This window comes from Rhinopithecus bieti, unplaced genomic scaffold (genome assembly GCF_001698545.2).
Source record: "Rhinopithecus bieti isolate Rb0 unplaced genomic scaffold, ASM169854v2 scaffold_6380, whole genome shotgun sequence".
NCBI lineage: Eukaryota > Metazoa > Chordata > Mammalia > Primates > Cercopithecidae > Rhinopithecus > Rhinopithecus bieti.
Genome location: NW_016806642.1, coordinates 7,789,554 through 7,797,001, shown reverse-complemented (window position 1 = coordinate 7,797,001; position 7,448 = coordinate 7,789,554).

Below are 7,448 nucleotides of genomic sequence, written 5' to 3'. Positions count from 1 at the left end.
AATGGCGCCATTGCACTCCAGCCTGGGCAACAAGAGTGGAATCTGTTCCAAAAAAAAAAAAAAAAAAAAAAAAAAAAAAAACCCTTGTCCAAAGGCAAAATTAACAACAAATTCAGTTTATATATTCAGTTATATATCTAATGTAACTTTTAGTCACAATCAAGAAAGTGGGGCAAGCCTTCATTCTATACACTTAGAAAGCAAACTTGCACTGGGCAATGTAAAAACAGGTGGGTTTTGTAAAGGTGGGGAACAGAGAAACAGCAAACAGAAAAATGTGTGGTGGAGCCGGGCACGGGGCTTCCCCAACGCATTTTGGGAGGCCAATGTGGAAGGATCACTTGAGCTCCCAGGGAGTTTGAGTTTGAAGACTAGCACTGGACAACATAGCACTCCATCTCTACAAAAAGCAAAAAATTGCCTAGGCTATGCCTCTTAGTCCTTAGCTACTCAGGGAGGCTGGAAGCCTGGAAAATCACATGGACCCAGGAGTTCAAAGGGCTTGCAGTGAGCCCAGATTCCTGCCACTGCACTCCAGGCTGGGCAATAGCCGCGAAGACCCTGTCTTCCAAAAAAAAGAGGGGGAGGAGGAATTGGAGAGGTGGAGGAGGAGAAAAAGAAAAAGAAAGGGGTTTGTAGGGTTTTTTTAAGGTTAAAGCAGAGGGCGACTTTCTTATTATGGAGACTCAGTGTAGACTGGAATCTCTGCTTTCAGGAAAGAATGGGTCTGTTTGGGGACCTATCTGCTTCCTTAAACCTTCAGTTGCAGCATGTGGCAATTTTAGCATGAGTGAGTCCCATTTTGGTTTGATTGGTATTTGGAGGCCTAGGCTGCAGAACTCAGTTTCAAACCAATGGCCTCCCAGTTTTTGTTTAAGAAGTCCAAGACTAAGGATCAGGAAATTGCTGTTACACATATTATGCTGGTAATAAAAGAACAGTTACTTGTGCATTTTGACTACCCATTTTGATGCTGTTAGAATGTTCTGGTTTGGAATCTACGCAAGAAACTTAAGACAAATTTACAAAGGAAAAAAACCAAACAACCCCATCAAAAAGTTGGGCCAAGACGAACAGTGGACAGACACTTCTTAAAAGAAGCATTTATGTGGCCAACAAACACATGGAAAAATAAAACTCATCATCACTGGTCATTAGAGAAATGCAAAATCAAAACCACAGTGAAATACCATCTCACACAGTTAGAATGCATCATTAAAAAGTCAGGAAAGAATGCTAGAGAGCGATTGTGGAGAAATAGGAAACACTTTTACACCTGTTGGTGGGAGCTGTAAATTAGTTCAAACCCATTGTGAAGACAGGTGGACAGTGTGGCGATTTCCTCAAGGATCTAGAACCAGAAATACTATTTGACCTAGCAAAATCCCATTACTTGCGTATATACCCAAAGCGATTATAAAATCATTTCTACTGTAAATACAGCATGCACACGTGTTGTATTGTGGCACTGTTCACAATAGCCACAATACTTGGAACCAACCCAAGATGCCATCAATGATACATTGGGATGAAGGAAATGTGACACATATACACCATGGAATACTACATGGAATACTATGCAGCCATAAAAAAGGATGAGTTCATGTCCTTTGCAGGGACATGGATGAAGCTGGAAACCATCGTTCTCAGCAAACTAATACAGGAACAGAAAACCAAACACTGCATGTTCTCACTCATAAATGGGAGTTGAACACTGAGAACACATGGACACAGGGAGGGGAACATCACACACCAGGGCCGTCAGGGGGTTGGGGGCTAGGGGAGGGATAGCATTAGGAGAAATACTTAATGTAGATGATGGGTTGATGGGTACAGCAAAACACCATGGCATGTGTATACCTATGTAACAAGCCTGCACGTTCTGCACATATATCCCAGAACTTAAAGTATAATAATTTTTAAAAATGTGATTGACACTTGAACCTGGGAGGCGGAGGTTGCAGTGAGCCGAGTTTGCGCCACTGTACTCTGGCCTGGGTGACAGAGCGAGACTCTGTCTCAAAAACAAACAAACAAACAAACAAACAAACAAACAAAAATGTGATTGATAATATAGTGAGTACTCTTTAAATATTTTTTGACTACATAAAATTTGCTATATGATATTTACAAAAGGCATATTCAGTAAAAAATGACACAGAAAGTATAAAAATGAAGAGATGAATTCATTTACCAGTTAGTAAATGACAATAAAATAAAAGCATGCAATGAAATTGTAAGATAAAAAAAAAAAGAATATTCTGGTTTGTAGAGCCTAGAATGGTGGGGAAAAAAATAAATTATTTTAAATTTTTTAAAATTAAAATGTTCTGGTTTGATTTTTGTTTTTTAAATTTGAGACAAGGTCTCACTCTATCACCCAGGCTGAAGTGCGGTGGCACCATGATAGCTCACTGCAGCCTTGATCTCCCAGGCTCAAGCCATCCTCCGCCTAAGCCTCCTGAGTAGCTGGGACCACAGGCCTGTGTCACCACGCTTGGCTAATTTTTCACTTTTTGTAGAGACGAGGTCTCTCTATGTTGCCCAGGGTGGTCTCAACCTCCTGGGTTCAAGCAATCCTCCTGCCTCCGCATCTCAAAGTACTAGGATTACAGGCATGAGCCACCTTGCCCAGCGCTGATTTTTAAAATACAATATAAAGAAAGTTGGGAGGTTAAAGGATGCAACTTTCTAGTTTGAGTTTATTGAGATTATGACAAAATTAGATGTTTTTCTGCTGACTGCAAGAATATTGCTGATATTTGTGTTTGTCATTTTCCACGTAGATTTTGAATTAACTCTTTGAAAATGCTTACTCTGCTGGTTTGTTGTTGTTGTTTTGACGGAGTTTCACTCTTGTCACCCAGGCTGGAGTGCAATGGTGAGATCTCAGCTCATTCCAACCTTCGCCTCCTGGGTTCAAGTGATTCTCCTGCCTTAGCCTCCTGAGTAACTGGGATTACAGGCACCCACCGCCACTCCCAGCTAATTTTTGTATTTTGGTTTCTCCATATTGGCAAGGCTGGTCTCAAACTCCTGACCTCAGGTGATCCACCCTCCTCAGTCTCCCTAAGTGCTGGGATTACAAGCTTGAGCCACTGTGCCTGGGTCTCTTTACTGATTAATCCCATTATATATGATTATATTTATACTTTTCTACAGTATGTAAACTAAAAACGTTTCCCCGTGAAAGTAAAGAAACAACACAAAACTTTTGACTCTTGAACTGACAATGTCTTTAAAAAAAAACAAAAAAAAAACTGTCCCTTCTTACTGCCCCTTAATCTATTTTCTCATGGCTCAGTAAAATATATTACTTTATTTCTTTGCAAACACAGTCTCTGATCACATGATCAATGCATTGTCTAAATTTAGTAAGAACTTAAATCTCAATCTTTACAATGCCTAATTTGTTTGTCACATAAAAGTTCTATAGAATTGTATAGAAAGCAAAGGACATAAATAGTACAAACCAAGGTGGAAACTGTTGTGCAGAAACATAAGGAAAAAGGATTACAAGTAAAGCCTGAAATGTAGCTTCCTGTGGGATTCAAGGGCTCTCATCTTGGATCTCTATACATTGGATCTTTTCATTCCTAAGGTTTTCACATGCAACTGATTACATTAACAGATAGTTCTGCACTGTAGCAAAACTTTCCGAGGGAACCAGCCTAACTTCTGTTTCCACAGTTAGGACAGAAACATTAAGTAGAAGATTCTTCCTCTCAAATAGTTTTTTGTTTTGTTTTGTTTTTGTTTTTTTGAGACAGAGTCTTACACTGTCACCTAGGCTGGAGTGCAGTGGTGCAATATCGGCTCACTGCAACCTCCACCTGCTGGGTTCAAGCAATTCTCCCTGCCTCAGCCTCCCGAGTAGCTAGGATTACAGGCACCCACCACCAGGCCCGGCTAATTTTTTTTTTTTTTTTTTTTTGAGACAGAGTCTCACTCTGTCACCCAGGCTGAAGTGCAGTGGCATGATCTCGGCTCACTGCAACCTCCACCCTCCGAGTTCAAGTGATTCTCCTGCCTCAGCTTCCTGAGTAGCTGGGATTACAGGTGCCTGCCACCACGCCCGGCGAATTTTTTTTTTTTTTTTTTTTGTATTTTAGTAGAGATGGAGTGTTCAGCATCTTCTGCAGGTTGCGTCTTGAACTCTTCTGACCTCCTGATCCAACCCGCCCTCGGCTGGCGCCAAAGTGGTCTGGGATTACAGGCAGTGAGCGCACCACACCGCTGGCCAAGGACCTTTCTGTTGGTTAGTTTGACTGTGATGTGGGTGAGTGTGCTGGTGGCTGGTGATCGTTTTTCTCTGTCGATAAATGTCGGGTGAAGGTTTAGGGCGTCTGCTAGATCTTATATTATACCCTTCTTCACAAACAATTCTGGAAATTTGGACTCGTATCCATGCTGGTTCTGACTCCCCGGTATTTGTGATGTGTCCTCCCCTTGCGGTGCACTAATCTAACCTGCCCACCATCAAAAAATTAAATTAACGTTATTCACTCACTTAATAACGCCTAACTTTTATATGCCAACTACATTGTTATCTTGAATGTCCAAATATGAGGACCTAAAACTGACTTATCAACAGTCTGCCTTCTCCAAGAAAAAAAAAAAAAAAAAGAAAAAAAAACACAGGACAAAACAAAATAAATTGGCTTTTCTCAATTTCACAACCAATCTCCCTTTTCGTCAGGTTTCAACAACTTCGGATAGAATTTTTACCCTTCAGTTTCCCCCCTCTGCTCTCACTTTTAATACCACTTTAACTCAATAAGCAACTGAATATCTGTAAGGTGTTCCTCCTCTTTCACTTCTAACTCACACACTTTCACTCTCTTTCAGGCATCATTCATTTCCTCTGTAACCTTGCTATAGTGACCTCTTGTTCCTCCTATTCTTCATTCCACGGCCCTTTCCAAACTTCTGTCAATCCCATTTGCACACTTCCTTCCAGATTAAATAGTCTTTATTTTTTTAAATAACGTGTACCTTTTTAATATTTTTAAATTTTTTTTTTTTTTTTTTTTTTTTTTTTCGTGAGACGCGAGTCCCGCTCTGTCGCGAGCTGGAGTGCAGTGCGCCCGGATCCCAGCTCACTGCAAGCTCCGCCTGCCCGGGTTTACGCCAGTCCTCCTGCCCTCAGCCTCCGCGAGTAACTGGACTGCAGGCCGACGCCCACCGTCCGCCCGGCGCTAGTGTTTTTTGTATTTTTTTTAGTAGAGAAGGTTTCACCGGTGTTACGGCAGGATGGTCTTGATCTCCTGAGCCTCGTGATCCCGCCCGTCCGTCGGCTCCCAAAGTGCTGGGATTACAGGGCTTGAGCCACCACACCACCCGGCCAATATTTTAAATTTTTTATGGAAACAGTGTGTTGCTCTCTCACCCAGGCTGAAGTACGGTGACACCAATGCCGCTCACTGTGGCCTTGACCTCCTGTGCTCAAGTAATCCTCCTGCCTCAGCCTTCTGAGTAGCTGAAACTCCTATACCATCTTCAAAATTGTATTCAAAATCCTATTCAAAAAATGTTAGTGGTTCTTTAATTTCTTAGAGATGAAAGATAAAAACTCTTATAACCTAAAGTTCTTCGTGATGTTTTCAAGTCGTCCATCTGCTGTGGCCTCACTTTACGTACTACCAGTCTTGGCTTTCTCTTTGTGGTCACCAGTGTCTGTCATACTTGTTCCCATGTATGTGCTACTTCATTTATTGAGTACTTTCTTTTTTTTTTTTTTGAGATGGAGTTTCGTTCTTGTCACCCTGGCTGGTGTGCAATCGTGCGGTCACCTCCGCCTCCCAGGTTGAAGCGATCCTCCTGCCCCAGCCTCCTAAATAGTTGGGATTACAGGCGCCCTCTACCACGCCCAGCTAATTTTTGTATTTTTAGTAGAGACAGGGTTTCACCATGTTGGCCAGGCGGGTCTCAAACTCCTGAACTCAGGCGATCCACTCGTCTCAGTCTCCCAAAGTTCTGGAATTTCAGGCATAAGCCACTGCACCCGGCCTTATTAAGCACTTTCTCTGTGCCAGATATGTGCAATACATGTATTCCTTCATTTAACCTTCAAAACTACCATATGAAGTGAGCACTGCAGTTTCACTAATGAGAATGAGAAAGGTTAAGTAACTTGGCAAGGTTTTATTTTAGGAAATGAAGGAGTCAAGAGTCAAGTTCATATCTTCTGGTTTCAGAGAATAAAAAATATAAAGATGAAGTTAGCAGCTGAGTGCGGTGGCACATGCCTGGAGAATCACTTGAGCCCAGGAAGCCAAGGTTGCAGTGAGCCAAGATCATGCCATTGCACTCCAGCCTGGGCTATGGGAGTAAAACCCTGTTTAAAAAAAAAAAAAAAAAAATTATTACAAAAAAGACTCTCTCTGAGACCCTTTTATATGCCTGTAACAAGAACTTCTGCCAAGGGCTGCATGAAGCATAAGGACAGTTAGCCAGAAATATAACACTTGCCCCATACACTGTTTCTCCTAAAGAAGTGGCTTAGGCCTGTAATCCTAGCACTCTGGGAGGGCGAGGTGGGTGGATCACCTGAGGTCAGGAGTTTGAGACCAGCCTGGCCAACATGGCAAAACCCCATCTCTACTAAAAATACTAAAATTAGCTGAGCATGGTGGTGGGCACCTGTAACCCAGCTACTTGGGTGGCTGAGGCAGGAGAATCGCTGGAACCCGGGGGGCAGACGTTGCAGTGAGCCGAGATCGCTCCACTGCACCCCAGCCTGGGCGACAGAGCGAGACTCCATCTCAAACAAACAAACAAAAGAAGTGACTTGAAATAAGCCTCGGTAAACAATGTTGCCTTTGTTTCAAAACAACTTACTTGTCCTTCTGTACTTCTTTTGCCTTTAAAAGCTTCCCCTTACCTCAACCTCCCCAAATGTGCAAGTGGTTGCCATGGCACACACATTTCCCATTGCAATGTTTCTGCTTTTTCCTAAATAACTTTGTGAGACCAAGTAGCAAATGTAAGAAGTCATAGTTGCTTATTTCTGCCTGCTAGCATAATTTCATAAAGCCCTGATTCTGTGATGACTACAGCTCTTTGGAAAAACGCTTTGAAGACAAAACAGGATAGAGCACACGGCCCGCCACATCTCTTGTCTGAGTCACTATATTCCTTAAAAGATAAATGACCCACGGGGCGTGGTGGCTCGTGCCATAATCCCACCAATTTGGGATGCTGAGGCGGGTGGATCATTTGAGGTCAGGAGTTCAAGACCAGCCTGGCCAACATGGTGAAACCCCGCCTTTACTAAAAATAGAAAAAAAAGATAGCTGGGCATTTTGGCGTGTGCCTGTAATCCCAGCTACTCAGGAGGCTGAGGTACGAGAATTTGCTTGAACCAGGGAGGCAGAGGTTGCAGTGAGCCAAGATCGCGCCACTGCACTCCAGCCTGGGCGACAGAGCGAGAGTCCATCTCAAAANAA